Below are 21,484 nucleotides of genomic sequence, written 5' to 3' on the forward strand. Positions count from 1 at the left end.
ACCTTGGAACCTCCCCAGCGCTTAGAACAGTGCTTTGCACATAGTAAGTTGAACAAAGCTGGAAGACCAGATCAAACAGCTCTTGTTGTAGAGGGAACACTCTCAAACCCTACCAGGTTTATCTTTGTGCTTAGCTGATCCAGTTTCATGGTCTTAGGATGCACCAGGGCTTAACAGCTTTACTGTCGGGATAGTGTATCCATCCCTCCTGTAGCAGCCCTTTAGCTAAGAAAAAAACAAAAATCATGTTTACTAGCTTTCATCTCCTACAATTGCCTTGATTACATTTACCAATAATACCCCCAGCTCACTTCCTCCTATCAATAGGTAAAGAGGACACTTGCATCCTATAGCAGCAAATAACCCTCAGCGGTACCCAGGTGCATGTGTCTTTCAATCAATCAATCAATCAATCGTATTTATTGAGCGCTTACTATGTGCAGAGCACTGTACTAAGCGCTTGGGAAGTACAAATTGGCAACACATAGAGACAGTCCCTACCCAACAGTGGGCTCACAGTCTAAAAGGGGGAGACAGAGAACAGAACCAAACATACCAACAAAATAAAATAAATAGGATAGAAATGTACAAGTAAAATAAATAAATAAATAAATAAATAGAGTAATAAATATGTACAACCATATATACAGGTGCTGTGGGGAAGGGAAGGAGGTAAGATGGGGGGATGGAGAGGGGGACGAGGGGGAGAGGAAGGAAGGGGCTCAGTCTGGGAAGGCCTCCTGGAGGAGGTGAGCTCTCAGCAGGGCCTTGAAGGGAGGAAGAGAGCTAGCTTGGCGGAGGGGCAGAGGGAGGCCATTCCAGGCCCGGGGGATGACGTGGGCCGGGGGTCGACGGCGGGACAGGTCTTTAAACATCATGTTTAATAATAAAGGGCTTTCTGTGCGTTTATTATAAATAACAATAACAATTAAAATGGTCTCCCATTGCAGAACCAGCTCCCCAAACAGCATGAAGTGTATTGATTTTTTAAGACCTTTTATTTAATTTCCCTTCGGTCTAGCCTCATTTCTTTGAGATCCTGGGCAGGTAGAATATGCTTATTTTCATTGCAGTTGTCAGGGATGAAGACTTCATTGAAGTAAGGATCTCGTGGTTCCCCTCTTCTGCATTTTTCCTACTAGGGGAGAAAGATCTTTTTCCAGCTTAACCAAACCCCAGGGAAAGGGATGGAAAGGCTGGGAGGAAACGTTTACAACAAAATTATCTGTTTTAATGGGTTTGAATATGATGCTTCTGATTCTAAAGCATAAGTGCTAATATAAATGGCTTCTGGTGTTAGGGCTGGAATCATTTCTACCTACTCCATCGTATTGTACTCTCCCAAACACTCAGTACAGTGTTCTACAAGCAGCAGCATGGCTTGGGAGTCAGAGGATGTGGGTTCTAATCCCGGCTCTGCCACGTGTCTGCTGTGTGACCTTGGGCAAGTCACTTAACTCCTCTGGGCCTCATCTGTAAATGGGGATTAAGTCCGTGAGCCCTGTGTGGGGCAGGGACTGTGTCCAACCCAATTATCTTGTATCTACCCCGGCACTTAGAACATTCATTCGTTCAGTCGTATTTATTGAGCGCTTACTGTGTGCAGAGCACTGTACTAAGCGCTTGGGAAGGACAAGTTGGCAACATATAGAGACGGCCCCTACCCAACAACGGGCTCACAGTCTAGAAGAACAGCGCTTGGCATATAGTGAGTGCTTTCCAAGTACCGTCATTATTATCCTTTTTTATTGTTATTAATAATCATTCAATAGATACCGTCGATTGATCGATTAGAGCCATGTACGGACAGGTCCTCATCTACTGTTTCCAAAAGTAATGAGGCCATCAGGTGTGCCCAGAGTAGTAGTAGTATATATTAAGCATATATGTATATCTGTATATACTTAAGCATATATATGTATATATGTTTGTACATATTTATTACTCTATTTATTTTACTTGTACATATCTATTCTATTTATTTTATTTTGTTAGTATGTTTGGTTTTGTTCTCTGTCTCCCCCTTTTAGACTGTGAGCCCACTGTTGGGTAGGGACTGTCTCTATATGTTGCCAATTTGTACTTCCCAAGCGCTTAGTACAGTGCTCTGCACGTAGTAAGCGCTCAATAAATCCGATTGATGATGATGATGATGATTAAGCGCTTACTGTGTGCCAAGCACTGTATTAAGCACTGGGAGAGAATACAGAGGTGGAATTAGACACAGTTCCTGTCCCTGGGGGTCAGGGGCTCACAGTCTAAAAATATAAATGGGGAGAAGGGACTGAAGTGTAATTGGGTTTGAAGAGTGTTCAGTTTCCCTCCTTATCACTTCATTCATTCATTCAATCATATTTATTGAGCACTTAGTGTGGGCAGAGCACTATACCAAGCTCTTGGGAGAGTACAGCAGCGTGGCTCAGTGGAAAGAGCCCGGGCTTTGGAGTCAGAGGTCATGGGTTCGAATCCCGGCTCCACCAACTGTCAGCTGTGTGACTTTGGGCAAGTCACTTCACTTCTCTGGGCCTCAGTGACCTCATCTGTAAAATGGGGATGAAGACTGTGAGCCCCCTGTGGGACAACCCGGTCACCTTGTAACCTCCCCAGCGCTTAGAACAGTGCTTTGCACATAGTAAGAGCTTAATAAATGCCATTATTATTATTACAGTACAGCAGTAAACAGACACATTCCCTGTCCACAGTGAGCTTACAGTCTAGAGGTGGGGAGACAGACATGAATATAAATTTAAAAAATTACAGATGTACAAGTAAGTGCCGTGGAGCCCAGGGTGGAGGAGAACAAGGCCCTACTGAGAGCTCACCTCCTCCAGGAGGCCTTCCCAGACTGAGCCCCTTCCTTCCTCTCCCCCTCGTCCTCCTCTCCATCCCCCCATCTTACCTCCTTCCCTTCCCCACAGCACCTGTATATATGTTTGTACATATTTATTACTCTATTTATTTTACTTGTACCTATCTATTCTATTCATTTTATTTTGTTAGTATGTTTGGTTTTGTTCTCTGTTTCCCCCTTTTAGACTGTGAGCCCACTGTTGGGCAGGGACTGTCTCTATATGTTGCCAACTTGGACTTACCAAGCGCTTAGTACAGTGCTCTGCACACAGTAAGCGCTCAATAAATACGGTTGATTGATTGAACAAAGGGAGCAAGTCAGAGCAACGCAGAAGGGAGTGGGAGAAGAGGAAAGGGGGGCTTAATAATAATAATAATAATAATGATAGCATTTATTAAGCACTTACTATGTGCAAAGCACTGTTTTAAGCTCTGGGGAAGTTACAAGGTGATCAGGTTGTCCCACGGGGGGCTCACAGTCCTCATCCCCATTTTACAGATGAGGTAACGGAGGTGCAGAGAAGTGAAGTGACTTGCCCAAAGTCACACAGCTGACAAGTGGCGGAGCTGGGATTCGAACCCATGACCTCTGACTCCAAAGCCCGGGCTCTTTCCACTGAGCCACGCTGCTTCTCAGGGAAGGCCTCTTGGAGGAAATGTGTCTTCAATAAGGCTTTGAAGGCAGGGAGAGCCCATGTCTGGAGCAGGTCACATTGGCCCATGTAGGGCTCTAGATCAGTCCGTAACCCGTCTTATTTTATTTTTTATTCATTCATTCAGTCAATCGTATTTATTGAGCGCTTGCTGTGTGCAGAGCACTGTACTAAGCGCTTGACTACTCAGAGAAGGTTTGTAGCCTTTGAAATCCATTTCCTACTGAAAAATCCAAATGCACTGTGAAGTGTGGGTTGTTATCTAGATAACTCACTGCCGAAAATTGGGGCAAGTTTGATAGTCTGGCTGCAGACTTAAATGTTAGAGAAGCAGCGTGGCTCAGTGGCAAGAGCCCGGGCTTTGGAGTCAGAGGTCATGGGTTCAAATCCCGGCTCCGCCAACTGTCAGCTGGGTGACTTTGGAAAAGTCACTTCACTTCTCTGGGCCTCAGCTCCCTCACCTGGAAAATGGGGATTAAGACTGTGAGCCCACCGTGGGACAACCTGATCACCTTGTAACTTCCCCAGTGCTTAGAACAGTGCTTTGCACATAGTAAGCGCTTAATAAATGCCATTATTATTATTATTATTATTATTCATTTTTCTGGGCCTCAGTTACCTCATCTGTAAAATGGGAATGAAGACTGTGAGCCCCCCGGGGGACAACCTGATCGCCTTGTAACCTCCCCAGCGCTTAGAACAGTGCTTTGCACATAGTAAGTGCTTAATAAATGCCATTATTATTATTATTATTATTATTACTCACTTCTCTGGGCCTCAGTTACCTCATCTGTAAAATGGGAATGAAGACTGTGAGCCCCCCGTGGGACAACCTGATTGCCTTGTAACCTCCCCAGCGCTTAGAACAGTGCTTTGCACGTAGTAAGGGCTTAATAAATACCATTATTATTATGTTAACCTGCAACAGTACATTGTTCTCAGTCAATCAGTGGTATCTATTGGGTGCTTCCTGTGTGCAGAGCACTGTCCTAAGGATTGGGCAGAGTACAGTACAGCAGAATTAACAGATACGTTCCCTGCCCGTAATGAGAAGCAGCGTGGCTCAGTGGAAAGAGCCCGGGCTTTGGAGTCAGAGGTCACGGGTTCAAATCCTGGCTCTGCCAACTCTCAGCTGTGTGACTTTGGTCAAGTCACTTCACTTCTCTGGGCCTCAGTCCCCTCCTCTGTAAAGTGGGGATTAAGACTGGGAGCCCCCCGTGGGACAACCTGATCACCTTGTAACCTTCCCAGCACTTAGAACAGTGCTTTGCACCTAGTAAGCGCTTAATAAATGCCATCATTATTATTTCAGCGCTTAGAACAGTGCTTTGCACCTAGTAAGTGCTTAATAAATGCCATTATTATTATTATGAGCTTGCAGTCTAGATTTCTTAGGGACAGTGTAGTCCCTTAGAATTATTAAAACATGATGTGCTCTTGGAGACGCTTAATCTCTGAAGTAGTTCAGTATTTCTACTCAACAACAATCTAAAAAGTTCTATTATTTAACATTTAAGCCCCTGCTATGGGTTAGATGCTGTCCAGAACGTGAAAAACCATCACCACTGTTATTTTATGCGAGATGCCTAAAATATCGATCAAATTTCAAATGTTCACTGCTCCCAAAGGGAAGATATTGCTAGGTCACCCTCTCTGCAGGGAGGAATTGCGATTAAAATGGTCCTCGTAACTCAGTATTTACGTATTTACTTAAGCATTACAAATCAACATAATTTTCTGAATTTAATAGCTAAAGAAGTAAAAACTCTAGCTATTCATTTCCAGAAGGCTTTTAGCAGCTAATTTCGGTCTAGAAGCGAATTTCACAAATGCCCTCATCCTAATACAGTGCAAATGAATGAGTTGGGCATTCGGGATGGTAGATTTGTGTCCTTGTGAGATAGTTTTCAGAATTTTATGTCGAGAGTTGAACGTACTGTTCCTTTTGCTTTGCTGATACGGCTTTTCTGAATATGTGGCTTAAATTGAAACTTCATAATCTCTTTTACTGTGGTAGGGACCTTAGGGGCAGAACATAATTAAGAAGGTTTGAAGCCCTGCTTTAGCTTGGGTTAAGTACAGGCTGTGTTAATCCTCTGCGACCACGGTTCCGAATTGAATTAAAACTGGAGACTTGTTTTATTCTGTTCACTATTACACTGAACACGCGGGACTTTTTGGTTTAAAGTAAGAGTTGGCAATTATTTCGACCTCTTAGCAGAGTAGGGGTGGGAAGGAGTGGTTTAATCCATGGCTCTCCCTGCCTGATTTAGAGTCAGCTGTGAACCCTATCACAGTGCTCTGCACACGATAAGTGCCCAATAAATACCATTGATTAACATGATGACTTTGGGCAAGTCACTTAGCTTCTCTGTGCCTCAGTTACCTCATCTGTAAAATGGGGATTAAACCTGTGAGCCCCCCTTGGGACAACCTGATCACCTTGTAACCTCCCCCAGCGCTTAGAACGGTGCTTTGCACGTAGTAAGCGCTTAATAAATGCCAATTTTATTATTATTATGATGATGATGATGACGACCGCTAACAAACCACTGTTTTGGGAATTGCAAAGGGCCTCTGTGGTTGGTAAAATATGAATCAATGCGGGTAGAAGTGTTTTCCTTGGACCTGAGAAGCAGTGTGGCCTAATGGATAGAGCCCGGGGGGCCTGGAAGGACCTGGTTTCTAACTCTGGCTCCGCTCCTTGTGTGACACATCTCTGGGCCTCAGTGACCTCATCTGTAAAATGGGGATGAAGACTGTGAGCCCCACGTGGGACATGGACTGCGTCCAACCTGATTAGCTCGTGTCTACCCCAGCGCTTAGTACAGTGCCTGGAACATAATAAGCCCTTAACAAATACCTTTTAAAAAAAGAAAGGAAATCTGGGCCAGATTAGATTCGTGGATTGATTACGCCCTGCCCTTGTCTGGAAAGACGAAGGGTTAACGAGAGGATATATTTGAAACTGAGAAAAATAACAAGAGATGAACCAGGGCAAATGACAGAATTGTTCACTATATATGTGGCCAACTTGTAGTTCCCAAGCGCTTAGTACAGTGCTCTGCACACAGTAAGCGCTCAATAAATACGATTGATTGATTGATTCACTAAGTTCTCCATCACTAGAACTAGGCGTACCCTTCACCTTGTAAATTCCCCAGTGCTTAGAACAGTGCTTTGCACATAGTAAGCGCTTAATAAATGCCATCATTATTATTATTATTATTATTATTATTTAGATTTTGAAGGTGGTAGGTTCATGACAAATTCAATGATATATTAATTAACAGTGTGGGTACTAAGCACTTGAAAGCCAATTCTACTGGAAGTCTAACAGGCAGAAAAAGTAGGTGCCGGAAGCGTTTGGATAAACTCACGTAGAAGAGCTCCATTGTCAATTATAAGAGAAAAATGTTGGTAATATTAGTAGGCGTAAGAGCAGTTCATTCATTCAGTCAGTCATATTAATTGAGCGCTTACTGTGTGCAGAGCACTGTACTAAGCGCTTGGAAAGTACAGTTCTGCAACAGATAGAGATAATCCCTACCGTTTGCACTGTATTAGGATGAGGGTATTTGTGAAATTCGCTTCTAGACCGTAATCAGCTGCTAAAAGCCTTCTGGAAATGAATAGCTAGAGTTTTTACTTCTTTAGCTATTAAATTCAGAAAATTATGTTAATTTGTAATGCTTAAGTAAATACATAAATACTGAGTTACGAGGACCATTTTAATCACAATTCCTCCCTGCAGAGAGGGTGACCTAGCAATATCTTAATAAACAACGGACTCACAGTCAAGAAGCGGGGAGACAGACAACAAAGCCAAACAAGTAGACAGGCACCAATAGCATCAATATAAGTAAATAGAATTATAGACATCGTTAATGAAATAAATAGAATAATAAATATGTGCACATATACACAAGCGCTGTGGGGCGGAGAAGGGGGAAGAGCAGAGGGAGGGAGTCGGGGCGATGGGGAGGGGAGGAGGAGCAGAGGAAAAGTGGGGCTCAGTCTGGGAAGGCCTCCTGGAGGAGGTAATAGATGTGTGAGCCCACCAACTGTACTTCCCAAGCGCTTAGTACAGTGCTCTGCACACAGTAAGCGCTCAGTAAGTACGATTGAATGAATGAATGAATGAATGTTGCAGGAAAGATTAAGGAAATTAAGACTCCCTAACTTGGGGAGAGGCTGTCAAGGAGACAACTGTGTTCCCCAAATGTCATTTTGTGGCTGTTTGAGAGAATATTGAGCTGGATGGCTTATTGGGAATAATAATAATTGTGGTATTTGTTAAGCACGTACTACGTGCCAAGTACGGGAGGTACAAGGGGAATCACAGTCCAAGTAGAAGGGAGAACAGGTATTGAACAGGTAGTGAATCCCCGTTTTGCAGGGGAGAGAACTGAGGCACAGAGAAGTTCAGTGACTTGCCCAAGGTCCCACAGCAGGTAAGTGGCAGAGGCAGGATTAGAACCCAGACCCTCTGACTCCCGGATTTGACTATAGATAATATTTCTTACATTGTTATTACAGGAGTTTCACGTAAATGTATTTTACTTCTTTGTGTATGGCCCAGTCTTGGATCTACTTTCCAGCCATCAACTTTTGGCTCTGAATTGTAACTTGCGGAGTTTTGAAGAAGGCTTAAGAGAGGAAGATCCTCAGAGCAACCGAGCGGTGCGGGTGATAAATGCCAGCTGACATTTGATTTGGACTTTTTTTCTTTGTGAAAATCGGGTTGACTGGAGAAGAGTTAAAAGGAAACATTATACTTTGACATTTCGGGCAGGACTAGAGTCTTGTCTTGTGAAATTGAAGAAACCAAGTGAGACAGAACTAGCTGTGCTCAGTCAAGGGCTGCAGCCAAAATACCGATTAGAAAAGTGGCAGACCCAAGTAATAAGATGCTATCACTTTTCTAAAGGATCAGTGAATTTGCATCTGTTTTTGCATAAATGCGATTAAATACGATTGATGATCTGTTTGGTTTGCTGATTGGAAGTTCCTGAGTTCTGTCCAACTGGTGCTGATAGTAGTGAAATGGGTTCTCTAGAATTTGGTGAATCTTCTCCAGAACTTTTTTTCTAAATTTCCAGAAAAATTGCAAATCTAATGAGTCAAGTTTTTGAATATCTGGCTAAGCCGTCACTCATGGCACACAGTTGAAAGAAAATGAAGAGACCTCTCCAAATTGGAACTCGTATTTCCAAAATCGGGCCTGGATGTGGTTTAAAATTAATCCGGTGATGGAATGTTCTAGTCTTTCTTAATCATTAAAACAATTTAGTATTAGTAGTAATGGTTAAGAAAGACTAGAACTTTCCATCACCAGATTAATTTTAAACCACATCCAGGCCCGATTTTGGAAATACCAGTTCCAATTGGGAGAGGTCTCTTCATTTTCTTTCAACTGTGTGCCATTCGTGACGGCTTAGCCAAATATTCAAAAACATGACTCTATTAGATTTGCAGTTTTTCTGGAAATGTAGAAAAAAAGTTCTGGAGAAGATTCACCAAATTGGAACTGGTGTTTTCAAAATCGGGCCTGGATGTGGTTTAAAATTAATCTGAGGATGGAATGTTCTAGTCCTTCTTAATCATTAAAACCATTTAGTACTAGTAGTAATGGTATTTTTGGAATTTATGGATTGATTGATTATGGAAGTCTGTTCAGTACGGTGCATTCTACTAAATTATTGGAAAAGTGCAACAGAAGTAATGACGTATTCTCTACCCCCGAGGAACTTAGAATCTTCCGTTCTTTCGTAACACGTGTTTATTTAGGTATTTTGCGTTGAACATGTTGGAAATTAGAGGCGTCTTCTTCAGCCGTGTGCAGTCTTTCTGGATAAAACTCAAAGCCTTGTCAAAAGAAATGCTTGTGCATGCACAATTAGCTCCACTCAAGACTTGCATTTCACAATGCAAGTTTTCCTTAATGCAGGGTTCTTCTGGAATGTAACCCCTGTGATAATTTCGTCAGAGGGCATCTCCTAACCTCCATCAGGCGTCGTTTGTGTGCTATTGCTGAGCTAAGTGAGCTGTCACAAATCCATCTAAAATCACCCTGAAGCATTTTTACCGGGTTCCCTGCCTTCCGCAAGGGATCTAATCTGAATTTTATTTCAGGGATGGTTGAGATGAGAGAGCTGATCACCGATGCATAATAATAATACTAATAACGATGATGGTATTTGTTAAGCGCTCACTATGTTCTAAGTGCTGGGGAGGTTACAAGGTGATCCGGTTGTTCCACAGTTTTAATCCCCATTTAACAGATGAGGTAACTGAAGCACAGAGAAGCTAAGTGACCCGCCCAAAGTCACACAGCTGACAGTTGGTGGAGCTGGGATTTGAACCCATGACCTCTGACTCCATAGCCCGGGCTGTTTCCACTGAGCCACGCTGCATGATGTCTGGCAACTTCAATTTTTGACTGCAGTATAGATTTTTTTTTCCAAAAATTGTGTTTATAATGTTGCAAAGCGCATTGCATAATGAAAACGGAGACTAAGGACATTGGACTGCATGGGTAAAGGTCATCAGGCCATAAGAATGTTTACAGATTGACTGAAAGGTTGTTTTTTTTTTTTAAATGGTGTTTTTTAAGCATTTACTGTGTGCCAGGCACTGTACTAAGCGCTGGGGTAGATGCAAGCTAGTCACTTTGGGCCCAGTCCGTGGCTCGCATGGGGTTCTCAGTCTTAAATCCTATTTGACGGATGAGGTAACAGGCACAGAGAAGTTAAGTGATTTGCCCAAGGCCACACAGCAGACAAGAGGCAGAGTCGGAATTAGAACATAGGTCCTCTGATTCCCAGGCCCTTGCTTTTTCCACTGCACCATGCTGCTTTTTGGAAACTTCTCCCAGAAAGGAAACCGTGGGCCAATCCATGTGTTGCAGAGGAAGTGTGGTGCAAATCTGTGCAGTGAATTGATTTCAGCAGTGTAGACACTAGTTTGGATAATAGAGGCCAGAATTAACTGACTTCTGGGAGTTATTCAGGCAGGAGCAGGGGCGTTTATCCAGACAGTTGCAGCTGGCCTTAATTTGATAACCCCTGAAATGAAGGTATTTTGTTACAGTACTTGTATATTGGAACCTGTGAAAATTTCAAATTATTTGCAGTTTGGATTTTCCATTTTTTTAGACGTCAGATACCTTACTGGGGAATTATCAACAAGTGAACTTTAGAATTAATGGGTTTAATCATAGAAACAGAAGGAGAGGAGCTTTCAGATCATTTTCTCAGAGTTTTGACGTTCACTTTCTGCTGTTTGGACGCAGGGCATTTTATAGGGTTCATTTTTGAGGATTTTTCTTGAAGATCATATTTTAAAAGAGCAGGCAAAAGTATCCGAAGCGAACACCACCCCCACGCTTTCTCCGGAACCTTTTTTTTAAGTAAGAAAAAGCACTTGTTTTCCTTTCTCCAGAAACGTGGCTGCCAATCTGGCCGGTAACCTTCCCAGTCGGGTTTTAGTTCAACTTGTTCAGGGAAAATGCTTTAATGACCCCGTCGTTCTTTTTGCTCCCGCTTGTTGTAGCGCGCTTCGTCCTCCAGAATATCGGGTCTCCGTTAGACCAACTGCACAACTTAATATTTACAAATGGGAAAAAAAAAATAAAGTATTTTAGGAGAACCCACCTGTTTCCCAGTGGACTTTAACTTGCTGTGAATTAGTAACCAATATAGGTCTCACTGCGGGGGAACAGAGGGGAAGGCTTGGTTCTTTAGGATTAAGCTTGTTTTGGCTTGTGTATTTGCCCCCTGATTGATATGGAGGATTTATGATTGACCATTGGTGCCTGAGGGTTCTGGTGACCCTGTCCTCTTCCCTCCATCCCCACCTCACCACTAACCTTTCTGCCTCCTTTCTGCCTCGGTTCCTTTACTAGAGATTAGTGAATGGTAGACTGACTACGCGGAGACTGGATGATAATAATAGCTTGGCTAGAATTTTAAGTACTTATTAACAGAAGTGATCATAGTGAAAAGAAAACCTGCCCCCTGCAAAATACGTTTTACCTAGTAGAATGAAGTTAGCTTTAAAATAAACCTTTTGGAATAGCTGCATTATAATTGTGTGCCAGGCACCGGTCTAAGCACTGGGGTGGATAATAATAATAATAATGTTGGTATTTGTTAAACGCTTACTGTGTGCAAAGCACTGTTCTAAGCGCCGGGGGGAACACAAGGAGATGAGGTGGTCCCATGTGGGGCTCACAGTCTTAATCCCCATTTTACAGATGAGGTAACTGAGGCCCAGAGAAGTGAGGTGACTTGCCCAAGGTCACACAGCAGACATGTGATGGGGCCGTGATTAGAACCCAGGGCTTCCAGCTCCCAGGCTGTGCTCTTCACAGTAGGCTGTGCTGCTTAATAATAATAATGATGGCATTTATTAAGCGCTTACTATGTGCAAAGCACTGTTCTAAGCACTGGGGAGGATACAAGGTGATCAGGTTGTCCCACGGGGGGCTCACAGTCTTCATCACCATTTTACAGGTGAGGGAACTGAGGCGCAGAGAAGTTAAGTGACTTGCCCAAAGACACACAGCTGACAATTGGCGGAGTCGGGATTTGAACCCATGACCTCTGACTCCAAAGCCCGGGCTCTTTTCCACTGAGCCACGCTGCTTCCCGGTTTTCCCACGTGGGGATTTGGTGTGGCTTTGAAAATGAGATCTGCCCCCCAGAAGAATCAGGAGGCATGTTGTCTGTTGGCACGGGCACGGGGATATCGCATAGAAGCAGCGTGGCTCAGTGGAAAGAGCCCGGGCTTTGGAGTCAGAGGTCATGGGTTCGAATTCCGACTCCACCACATGTCTGCTGTGTGATCTTGGGCAAGTCACTTAACTTCTCTGGGCCTCAGCTACCTCATCTGTAAAATGGGGATTAAGACTGTGAGCCCCACATGGGGCAACCTGATCACCCTGTATCCTCCCCAGTGCTTAGAACAGTGCTTTGCACATAGTAAGCGCTTAACAAATGCCTTTAGAGAAGCAGCGTGGCTCAGTGGAAAAGAGCCCGGGCTTTGGAGTCAGAGGTCACGGGTTCAAATCCCAGCTCTGCCAATTGTCAGCTGTGTGACTTTGGGCAAGTCACTTAACTTCTCTGTGCCTCAGTTACCTCATCTGTAAAGTGGGGATGAAGACTGTGAGCCCCATGTGGGTCAACCTGATCACCTTGTATCCTCCCCAGCGCTTAGAACAGTGCTTTGCACATAGTAAGCGCTTAATAAAGGCCATCATCGTCATTATTATTATTATTCTCTGAGAACTGGCTCAGAGTTTAAAGGTTAAAGGGAGGGCTCCTCTGTCAATTTGACTTCTCATTTCAAAGCCACTGTGATTTTTTTTTCAAGAGTTTAGCTTGTTGTGTAATTAAAAAACAAATCGGTGTGTCTTTCCCCAGTTATGGGGAGTAGTTGGGTTCCGATCTTTGGATTTGGCTATCTGTACGATGAAGAAAGGCTCTGCCGTCGCAGGCCATCGAAGTCAACGTGGGTTTGGAGAGAATGTTGTGCCGTGAATTTGGATTATTGGCCCCGAGATCCTGGAAACCAGTTGGATAAGTAAAAGTCTTTGGCATTTTTTTTTCCTGCGGTACCTGCCTTGGAGAAACTGAAAAGCACAAAGCAGTCATATTAGTTTAAAAAGCTTGAAACGTCACTCTTCACCTTCTGGACCTGTGTTGAATAAATCAGTTAATTGTGGCATCTTTCATGAAATTGTTCTATGCTAAGTGCGGAGGTGGATATAAGTTAGCCAGCTTAGATACGGTCAGCTTCCAGTCTCATGTGCTTTCCACTCAATCTTTCAGTCAGTAAATCAGTGGTATTTATTGAGCACTCACTGTGCAGAGCACTGTAGTCAGCATTCATTCATTCATTCAGTTGTATTTATTGAGCGCTTACTGTGTGCAGAGCACTGTACTAAGCGCTTGGGAAGTACAAGTCGGCAACGTATAGAGATGGTCCCTACCCAACAACGGGCTCACAGCGTGGCTCAGTGGAAAGAGCCCGGGCTTTGGAGTCAGAGGTCGTGGCTTCCCGCTCCGGCAGTTGTCATCTGTGTGACTTTGGGCAAGTCACTTCACTTCTCTGGGCCTCAGTTCCCTCATCTGTCAAATGGGGATGAAGACTGTGAGCCCCCCGTGGGACAACCTGATCACCTTGTAACCTCCCCAGCGCTTTGAACAGTGCTTTGTACATAGTAAGCGCTTAATAAATGCCATTATTATCATTATTATTATTAGAAGGGGGAGACAGGCAACAGAACAAAACGTAGACAGGTGTCAAAATCGTCAGAACAAATAGAATGAAAGCTATATGCACATCTAACAAAATAAATAGTAAATATGTACAAGTAAAATAAATAGAGTAATAAATCTGTACAAGGCCCTACTGAGAGCTCGCCTCCTCCAGGAGGCCTTCCCAGACTAAGCCCCCTCCTTCCCCTCTCTTTCCCCCCGCCTTACCTCCTTCCCTTCCCCACAGCACCTGTATATATGTATATATGTTTGTACAGATTTATTACTCTATTTATTTATTTTACTTGTCCATATCTATTCTATGTATTTTATTCTGTTAATATGTTTTGTTTTGTTGTCTGTCTCCCCCTTCTAGACTGTGAGCCCACTGCTGGGCAGGGACCGTCTCTAGATGTTGCCAACTTGGACTTCCCAAGCGCTTAGTACAGTACTCTGCACACAGTAAGCGCTCAATAAATGCGATTGATTGATTGTACAAATATATACAAGTGCTGTGGGGAGGGGAAGAAGGTAGGGCGGGGAGGATGGGGAAGAGGAGAGGAAAAAGGGGGCTCAGTCTGGGAAGGCCTCCTGGAGGAGGTGAGCTCTCGGTAGGGCTTGGGAGGGAACACTCTAATAGAATTGGTGGACACAATTCCTGTCCACAAGGAACATACAGTCTAGGCGATGTGTCCCTTAAGCACTTGATGTTCACCCCGCCCTTGGCACTTTCATGGGTGGAGTGTCAGCGTGGGAGTCAGATGGCCCTGGGTTCTAAACCCGCCTCTGCCACTTGTCCTCTGTGACCTTGAGCAGGTCATTTTACTTCTCTGTGTTATTCAGTTCTCTCATCTGTAAAATGGGGCTTAAGACTTTGAGCCCCATGTGGGTGGGGGCGTTTCATCCCATTCTGTCCATAGAGATTCATTTTGTTGGAATAATAATAATAATTATGGTATTTGTTAAGCGCTTACTATGTGCGAGGCACTGTACTGAGCGCTGGGGTAGATACAAGCAAATGAGGTTGGTCCCGTGTGGAGCTCACAGTCTCAATCCCCATGTTACAGATGAAGTAAATGAGGCACAGAGAAGTAAAGTGACTTGCCCCGGGTCACACAGCAGACGAGTGGCGGAGCGGAATTGGAACCCATGACCTCTGACTCCCAATCCCGGGCTCTATCCACTACGCCATGCTGCTTCTCATTAAGAATCTTCCTGAATGGGTAGGGACTGTCTCTATATGTTGCCAAGTTGTACTTCCCAAGCGCTTAGTACAGTGCTCTGCACACAGTAAGCGCTCAATAAATACGATTGATGATGATGATGATGAATTCCCAAGCACTGTTCTATCCAAAACATATAGCGGAAACGTGCTTGGGAAGAATGGCGTGGTTTGGTTTATTGTCCCTAAAGGCGTTGTCGGTGTACTGAGCAACCCTTTCTAAGTGGTTTTTTTTTTACCAACAGAGCAAGGGATCCTGTGTTGCAAAAATAATTGTGTTATCGCTGTCTTAGCTGTGTCCCAGCTGATAAGGTGTAGGCCAAAATGACACAAAGAAGAAGCACCCCAAATCCCACTCAGTTTTGTGGCTTCTAATTGAAAGGAAACACAATGGAAGAAAGTTGTACGGAAATCTGTGGGAGGGAACCCTGAGGATAGAGCCACAGGTTTTGAAACTCTTTTTGAAACCGTGCCTTCGCGGCTTCCAGCTTTCACCTGAAGTCTGCCCCGCGACTCCGTGGAAAGAGCCCGGGCAGAGGTCGTGGGTTCTAATCCCGGCTCTGCCACATTCATTCATTCATTCAGCCGTATTTATTGAGCGCTTACTGTGTGCAGGGCACTGGACTGAGCGCTTGGGGAGTACAAGTTGGCAACATATAAAGACGGTCCCTACCCAACAACGGGCTCGCAGTCTAGGAGGGGGAGACAGACAACAAAACAAAACGTGTAGACAGGGGTCAGAGTCGTCGGAACAAATAGAATTAAAGCTAGATGCACATCGTTAACAAAATAAATAGAATAGTAAATATGTACAAGTAAAATAAATGTCTGCTGTGTGACCTTGGGCAAGTCACTTGACTTTTCGGAACCTCAGTTCCCTCATCTGTAAAATGGGGGTGAAGACTGTTTATTTATTTTACTTGTACATATTTTTGTTAATATGTTTTGTTCTCTGTCTCCCCCTTCTACTCTCTTTCATTTGTACATACTTATTCTATTTATTTTATTTTGTTAATACATTTTGTTTTGTTGTCCGTCTCCCCCTTCTAGACTGGGAGCCCGCTGTCGGGTAGGGACCGTCTCTAGATGTTGCCAACCTGTACTTCCCCAGCGCTTAGTACAGTGCTCTGCACACAGTAAGCGCTCAGTAAATACCATTGAATGAATGAATGAGCCCACCGTTGGGTAGGGACCGTCTCTAGATGTTGCCAACTTGGACTTCCCAAGCGCTTAGTACGGTATTCTGCATCATCATCATCATCAATCGTATTTATTGAGCGCTTACTGTGTGCAGAGCACTGGACTGAGCGCTTGGGAAGTACAAATTGGCAACATCTAGAGACAGTCCCTACCCAACAGTGGGCTCACAGTCTAAAAGGGGGAGACAGAGAACCAAACCACAAAACTGCACACAGTAAGCGCTCAAGAAATACGATTGATTGATTGATTGATTGACTGTGAGCCCCCCGTGGGACAACCTGATCACCTTGTATCCCCCCAGCGCTTAGCGCAGTGCTTTGCCCACAGTAAGCACTTAACAAATGCTGTCATTATGATTATTCCCCGCCTATTACATTCCCAGCAGAATGGTGCCTGGAGTAGTAGCAGCCTAAACAAGCGAGGAGAGAGATTGTTCGTGCTTCTGTCACTGCCACCGATTCGCTAGCGGCTCTGATCCTGGAGCTGTGAGTCTGAATCTGGGAATGCTGTGGGCAGAGGCTCCAGCTTTGGAGAGGCGGCGTTGCAATCCCAGTTTTTCCTTAAATCCGCTCCAGCTGCCGCTCTTCCTAGTTTCCATGCGTCCTTATCACGTTAAGGAGTCCAGGAAGAAGCTAGTCATAGGAACATGAGCCATGCCATCGCTGGGCCAGGCCAATGCTGTAGAATTCCCTGGCTGTTGCCTCCGCCTAAATAGCCGTACCCCATTCTATACTGCTGTATTGCATTCTCCCAGGCTCTTAGTACAGTGCTTTGCACGTGGGAGGCGCTCAGTAAATACCATTGATTGATTTAGACCATGAGCCCACTGTTGGGTAGGGACTGTCTCTATGTGTTGCCAATTTGTACTTCCCAAGCGCTTAGTACAGTGCTCTGCACATAGTAAGCGCTCAATAAATACGATTGATTGATTGATTGATTTGAAGTAGTCCTAGAAGTAGTCACATCCCCGATTAAAAACCTGGGCTGAGCTATAGGTGAACCCGGAGTGCCGACTTCTAATTCTCTGTACTACTGAGAGCTCACCTCCTCCAGGAGGCCTTCCCAGACTGAGCCCCTTCCTTCCTCTCCCCCTCGTCCCCCTCTCCATCCCTCCATCTTACCTCCTTCCCTTCCCCGCAGCACCTGTATATATGTATATATGTTTGTACATATTTATTACTCTATTTACTTTACTTGTACATATCTAGTCTATTTTATTTTGTTAGTATGTTTGGTTTTGTTCTCTATTTATTTTACTTGTACATATCTATTCTATTTTATTTTGTTAGTATGTTTGGTTTTGTTCTCTGTCTCCCCCTTCTAGACTGTGAGCCCGCTGTTGGGTAGGGACTGTCTCTATATGTTGCCAACTTGGACTTCCCAAGCGCTTAGTACAGTGCTGTGCACACAGTAAGCACTCAATAAATACGATTGATTGATTGATTGATTGTATTTGATCTGTTCATTCAATCAGTCAATCAGTGGTTTTTATTAAGCGCTGACTTGGTGCAGAGCCCAGTAGCGGACACTTGGGAGAGTTCAATACAGTGGGTCGACCTGATACCTGCCCTCAAGGAGCTTAAAGACTAGCAGGGAGACAGGCAAATACAGGTAAATTACAGGTAAGAGGAGCTAGTTGCATTGATTGGGATTGTTTGGCAATCAAATCAATTTAGGCAGCCTTGCAGTTATTAAAAAAAAATCAATCCGCAAAGTCAGTCAGTCATATTTATTGAGGGCTAACCGTGTGTAGCACTTGGGAGAGTGCAGTATAAGAGACACATGCCCTTCCCACAATGATCTTACAGTCTCGAGGGGGAGACAGGCATTAGTAGAAATAAATAAAATTAAAGATATGTACATGAATGCGATGGGGCTGGGAGGGTGGATGATTAAAGGGGGCAAGTGAGGCAATGCGGAAGGGAATGGGAGGAAAGGAAAGGTGGACCCAGGGAAAGCCTCCTGAAGACATGTGCCTTCAGTAAGGCTTTGAAGGTGGGGTGAGTGGGGAGAAGACCCACAAAGATGTGTGTTCTTTTAAAAAAACAGCTGAAAAAAAGAACCCTTAGCCCTTTCCTCCCCCTAGTTGTAGCTCTGCCAGAGCCATATGGTAAAACAAAATAAAATCAAAGCTTTTTAGTACTGACCTTCCCTGGCGTCAAGGCTGTTTGCAAGGATGTGATAAATATGGCTTAGAGAGATTTGAAGTAGCTGAACTCAAAGAACCCGGCATAAATGGCAGTTAGCCGGGTATTGGCAATCAAAAATGGTTATCATCTGCTTTTTGGTAGACCAGAGGAAAGGGAGCAGGTTGCATATTAAGGCCCGGACAGAGCCACGGCTACAGCAAGACCACTGTTATGTGTGGGACCATCTTGGATTCGCACCCATCCCTCTCTCCCGCGGCAGGTCCGCCCCGCGGGGCCTGGTCCACGATCAGTAAACCTGAACCCAAAACCAGACGGAAGTTGCTTCCTCTGGGATCTTGACAAGTGCCGGGGTGCTGCTTCCAGGTTCACATCCAGGGTCCTAACGCTCCTACTCAGGTCTTAGAGGATGGCCACCCCAACCCGTGCTGCCCCGGGCATAGGGAAGCGTGCTAATCAGGATGGCTTGTTGTAGGGCTAGCCATTGTCTGGATGAACTCAAAATCCTCAAAAATCTCCAGTGGCTACCAATCAATCTGCGCATCAGGCAGAAACTCCTCACCCTGGGCTTCAAGGCTGTCCATCACCTCGCCCCCTCCTACCTCACCTCCCTTCTCTCCTTCTCCAGCCCAGCCCGCCCCCTCCGCTCCTCCACCGCTGATCTCCTCACCGTACCTCGCTCTCGCCTGTCCCGCCATCGACCCCCGGCCCACGTCATCCCCCGGCCCTGGAACGCCCTCCCTCTGCCCATCCGCCAAGCTAGCTCTCTTCCTCCCTTCAAGGCCCTGCTGAGAGCTCACCTCCTCCAGGAGGCCTTCCCAGACTGAGCCCCTTCCTTCCTCTCCCCCTCGTCCCCCTCTCCATCCCCCCCATCTTACCTCCTTCCCTTCCCCACAGCACCTGTATACATGTATATATGTTTGTACATATTTTTTTTACTCTATTTATTTATTTATTTTATTTGTGCATATCTATTCTATGTATTTTATTTTGTTGGTATGTTTGGTTTTGTTCTCTGTCTCCCCCTTTTAGACTGTGAGCCCACTGTTGGGTAGGGACTGTCTCTATATGTTGCCAATTTGTACTTCCCAAGCACTTAGTACAGTGCTCTGCACATAGTAAGCGCTCAATAAATGCGATTGATGATGATGATGATGATGATGATGAACTGGATGAACTATTTATTTATTTATTTTACTTGTACGTATTTATTCTATCTATTTTATTCTGTTAATATGCTTTGTTTTGTTCTCTGTCTCCCCCTTCTAGACTGTGAGCCCACTGTTGGGTAGGGACCGTCTCTGTGTGTTGCCAAATTGTACTTCCCAAGTGCTTAGTACAGTGCTCTGCACACGGTAAGCGCTCAATAAATACGATTGAATGAGTGAATGAATTCATTCAATGAATTCTATTGCTTCACGCTGCTAGAGAATATAATTCTCTATAATATAGAGATAAAATAATAATGTTGGTATTTGTTAAGCGCTTACTATGTGCAAAGCACTGTTCTAAGCGCTGAAACGTCTTGTGGCCCGTACGGGGAACGAACCCACGACCTTGGTGTTATTAGCACCACGCTCTAACCAACTGAGTTATATATAGAGAGATATAGATATACAGAGATATATATATAGAGATATAGATATATAAGAGAGAGATATAATTCATGCTGCTAGAGAAGCAGCATGGCTCAGTGGAAAGAGCCCGGGCTTTGGAGTCAGAGGTCATGGGTTCAAATCCCGGCTCCACCACTCGTCAGCTGTGTGACTTTGGGCAAGTCACTTAACTTCTCTGGGCCTCAGTGACCTCATCTGTAAAATGGGGATTAAGACCGTGAGCCCCACATGGGGCAACCTGATCACCTTGTAAATTCCCCAGCGCTTAGAACAGTGCTCTGCACATAGTAAGCGCTTAATAAATGCCATTATTATTATTATTAATTATTATTATTATTATTATTATTATTATGAATGAACTATTTTGGGCTTCAATCATTTTTCTGAGAAATAGGAATCAAAATTTCATAGGATTGTTGTACAGAGTAACTATGGAAAATAATCTTGAAAATAATCGTGTCAAATCTGAATCAGTTTATAATTATTGAACATGCTGAAGATAGATTCTCTCACAGTTCTGTAGGGTGAGAGATCGTCAACACCCGGAAATGACCTCGTGTTCTAGTTTGACACCTTTACCCTAAAACAGTACGCATACTGAGACTGAGATGTCCTTTAAGAATTGGAGAATTGATCTTAATAAGAACAATTGTTATCGTGCTCTGCAGCCTGGGAATTGAATTGTTTCTTGTTAAGACCCAAATGGATAATTCATTGTTCTGACAGCAGCTATAAATTACTGTGGAAAGGGATTTTCAAGAAACCTATCTAGGGCTCTTGATTTTCTGCTTCAAAAATTGGCTTATTCTTGTGGACTTTTAGTAAATTCCATTCATTTCCCTTTAGATGAAAGAAATTCCAGTAGAAATTTGTGAGTTTTTTAGAGTATGTCCTCTCCTGCCATTCTTTTTCTCTTCATTCTTTTCTTCTACCCGCTGCCCTTTAGTTCCCACTTTTGGGAGCCATACCTGGGAGTTGCTTGGATTCCCTCCAAGGTCGAGGGGAAGCCCTTATTCCATTTCTTCAGATGGTAATAATAATAATAATAATAATAATGGCATTTATTAAGCGCTTACTATGTGCAAAGCACTGTTCTAAGCACTGGGGAGGTTACAAGGTGATCAGGTTGTCCCACGGGGGGCTCACAGTCTTAATCCCCATTTGACAGACGAGGGAACTGAGGCCCAGAGAAGTGACTTGCCCAAAGTCACACAGCTGACATTACAGAAATTACAGAAATGGGGATTGGCAAAAAATACACACACACACACACACGTCCATAGAATAATTGTGGTACTTGTTAAGCGCGTACTATGGGCCAGGCACTGTACTAAGCGCTGGGATAAATACAAGCAAATCGGGTTTCCCCTTTTCCTCTGCTCCTCCTCCCCTCCCCATCGCCCCTACTCCCTCCCTCTGCTCTACCCCCCTCCCCGCCCCACAGTACTTGTGTATATTCGAACATATTTATTTTTCTATTTAATGATGTGGATGTATCTATAATTCTATTTATCTATCTTGATGCTATTATGCC

The 21,484-nt window shown here is 44.2% G+C and overlaps 1 protein-coding gene across 1 annotated transcript in view; it reads left to right on the forward strand.

Moving 5' to 3' along the window:
• Positions 1–21,484, forward strand: part of LOC119934791 (nitrate reductase [NADH]) — a 64,187-nt gene that overhangs the window by 16,666 nt on the left and 26,037 nt on the right. The gene's annotated exons all lie outside the window — the stretch shown is intronic.

This window comes from Tachyglossus aculeatus, chromosome 11 (assembly GCF_015852505.1).
Source record: "Tachyglossus aculeatus isolate mTacAcu1 chromosome 11, mTacAcu1.pri, whole genome shotgun sequence".
Taxonomy (NCBI): domain Eukaryota; kingdom Metazoa; phylum Chordata; class Mammalia; order Monotremata; family Tachyglossidae; genus Tachyglossus; species Tachyglossus aculeatus.